The 3,385-nt window shown below is 40.9% G+C and overlaps 1 protein-coding gene across 1 annotated transcript in view; it reads right to left on the bottom strand.

The window, feature by feature from the left end:
* Positions 1 to 340: 340 nt before the first annotated feature.
* LOC143033950 (uncharacterized) overlaps positions 341 to 3,385 on the bottom strand; it is a 13,030-nt gene continuing 9,985 nt past the window's right edge. Inside the window, exon 4 of the transcript XR_012967209.1 lies at positions 341 to 2,299. The gene's annotated coding sequence lies outside the window, so the exon portion shown is untranslated. The remainder of the gene's footprint in view (positions 2,300 to 3,385) is intronic.

Below are 3,385 nucleotides of genomic sequence, written 5' to 3'. Positions count from 1 at the left end.
GGTCGGTGAAATGGCAAATGGACTTCAATTTCTCAAAGTGCAGCGTGTTAAACGTAGGTTGTACATAACCCGGAAAGCATGTACAGCTTAGATAGAAAAAAATAGTGCGAGAGAGACTTAGAAGTTCTAGTGAGTCCTGATCTTATAATCAGGAAACGGTGCATTAGCGCCAGGAATAGAGCTACTAGAACATTAAGTTTCATTACTAGGACGGTTACAAATAAAAGTGCAGAGGTAATTATCAAATTCTATCTGGCATTAGTGAGATCAACCTATTCTATAGGGTCTTCGTCCTATAGAATGGATATTAATTTACAAGAATCAGTACAGAAGAGAATGGCCAGCATGATACATGGGTTCAGAAATTTACTTTGCGAAAGCAGGCTTAGGCACCTTAACTTACGCGCTCTTGAAAGACACAGAGTGCGGGGTGATCTAATAGAGGTATTCAAGTGGATCAAAGGCTTTAATACGGGTGACGCAAAAGGTCATCATATTAAGAACAGGGCAGAACTCGCAGTAATGGATTTAATTTGGACAAATTTTGATTTAAGAAGAAAATAGGCAAGAACTGGTTTAACAATAGAGTGTAGTGAGCGCTGAGACTATTATTGTTTTCAGAAAAGGTTAGACAACTTTATGGATAGGGATGACAGATGGTAATGGACATGGAACTGCCTATTGCAGGCATTGTGGTTTCTTGCAGTCTCCTTCATTCTTATGTTCTTATGTGCATTTAGGTTGTGTATCCCTAGTTGTTGTTTTTCCAACTTGAAACTTCTGTATCCCGCTTTGTATGATGTGTGGTTTATAAGTCTTTTTCCTAACCAATGAGCATTCGAGTCTGATTCTTTAATAACCTTCTGGCTGCGTTCATCTCATTCCCTTAGCCTGGCACATTTTCAATCAACACTGGCAAGCACTGTTAAGCATGGGATGGAGGGAAGACAGCCAAACACACAACAAATACTAAGCAAATTTATTACAATAGGAGTGCCATCTACATAATTTTCTTTGTGCTACTGGCTAGGGGTAAGGTCATGCCGTTAGAACTCCAGCACCCATGCTACCGGCAAGTAAGACAAGACGGGCGGAGGTATCTGCAGCCAGTATTAAATGGGCGTTGAGGGCGTGGGCCCCACGGAGTCTTCACCGCCGACGGCGAGTTTACTGGCACCGGAGTGGCGGTGAGCCGGGAGTCCTACGTTTAAGTGACAAAGTAAAGTCTGGTGGTTGTTGTTGCTTTTAGTGTGCCAGGCAGCTCTCTGGCCTACAAATACAAGGTAAGCTCCTTTTAAGACTGGGAGGATTGCCAGAAACATTTTATATATACATTATTTACAATGTTGCCAAATCTTGGTATATAAAAGGTTTCGTCGCTTCGACTTGAGCAACGGCGAGAGGAGCCGGATAAGGCTTTTGTCGGGTTCTTTGTTCAAGTAGAGGGCTTCAGGTGGCTTGACCCGAGATGGACTGAGCCTTTTGCTTGCTAGGGGCGTCGCCTGGAAAGGTTGGTGAGCTTGGGTCACTCGTACAATTGACTTTTCCTTTGTGAGAACTGCGAAAACGTTGGAGTACCCTTTCGTAGCATATGTGTGCGTGCGCGCGTGTGCACGCTAGGCATCGAAGGGAGATGACAGACACGCTGAATATCGAAGAAGATGATAACAATATAGACTGGAGGTTTTGGGTCTGTCACGGCAGCAGCACAGGACTTATAGACAGGGGGCTTTGGGTTTGGCCCGGCAGGAGCACAGGACTTATAAACAAGTGGCTTTAGGTCTGGTCCGGCAGCAGCATAGGACTTGTGGACAGGGGTTTTTGGGTCTGGCCCGGTAGCAGCACAAGATTTGTAGACAGTGGGCTTAGGGTCTGGTCCGGCAGCAGCACAGGACTTATAGACAGGGAGGGAGAGGTTAGGTCATGCGGCAGCTCGTGGACTCGCTGACCCCGAGAGGCAATTTTAACCGCCTTTTATACCGGTTGGAGCTGGAGGCGGGGGATGCACCCGACACGCTTTGGGCCGGGTGCAGATGCTGCTAACCTCTCCGTTTGCTAGATGAATCGTCCCGCCGTTGCCGCACATGCACCAATATCAAAAAGAAATAAAAAAGGACATCCTTCTCTGTCCTTTTTCCATTGTTATAAATACTACACAGATACCTAAATGTCCTCAATTATTATTTTTTTCCTGAACTGAAATGGTAAAAATACAATTGGTCTGAAAAAGGCTCGCCATATGATAACTCCAGCCACTCATCCGTTGCCACACGAGTGAGTTTCGCTTTTCTTGGTTCCACTGAAACAGAGTATAAGAAAAATGAAGGGAGGTAGGAGAGGACGTGTATATTGTATATTCTGTAGTCTTTTTTATACATATTTTTGCAAGAGCATTCCAACAAGAATCTAACTTTGAGAGTATTTTGATTTTTAGTTGACTATTATCTGACGACTGAAATCAAAGATTCACGAAAAAGGAAATGATGACTTAGAAATATTTGTTAACTGGATGCCAATATAGCATAGTATTGCACACGACAAATATTATTTAGGTAAATTTGCCACTGCCCAATTTGAAAGAAGATTTTGTATTATACATTTATTTACATCTTTACATCATACATATGAATACAATTGCATGGATGATGAAGTGAGTCAGGCTGAATACTGTAGTTTATAATATTACGGTTTTCTATAGAAGCCAAACTTAAAGAGAAGGTAACTTCTATGAAGTGTGGCTGTGACGGTTTAAAAAATCGTGGTAATATAGCCAACATTTGCTGTAAAATATATCTACCAAAACTGATACTTTTTTGGTAAATGAGAAAACTTAGACATGCATCCTAGTCACAGATGGTTAGTTGTTTGCCAGAACAACCGTATAAAAGTCTCCTGTCAACACAATCTCATAAAACCTAGTAAATTCTATATCACATCTGGAGACATGCAAAAATTAAGTACTTTTTAAATATATTTTTTGCTAATAGCATACAATGTGTGTATGGCTATTTGCGTTGACCCATAATTTCCAGTGGTATTCTACAGATTGTAGCGGTCATCGAATGACGTCATATCGCTTGAAAACAGTGGTATTTCTATGACTATATATTACAGTGAATGATAAAACACAAAGGAGCATTCTTGATCACTTTATGTACGTATTTTCAATACTTTTATTCCATTTATTTGCACATACTTTTATTTATGCGTTTGCATTACAAATATTGTGTGTATCATTGTATGATTATCCTAAAAATAGGGTCCTTATTCTTCGAAAGGGCAAAACTGGTACTCCTGTTGTTCAAAAGGTTTACCTAACCTAACCTAACCTAACCTAACTATTTAATTTCTGCATTTTTATTATATTTTCTTGGGACTATTATTC

The sequence above is a fragment of the Oratosquilla oratoria genome, chromosome 16, assembly GCF_046742065.1.
Source record: "Oratosquilla oratoria isolate Oo_2021 chromosome 16, ASM4674206v1, whole genome shotgun sequence".
Taxonomy (NCBI): Eukaryota; Metazoa; Arthropoda; class Malacostraca; order Stomatopoda; family Squillidae; genus Oratosquilla; species Oratosquilla oratoria.
Note: the sequence above shows the minus strand (reverse complement) of the source record. Positions and strands in the feature narration are given on the sequence as shown.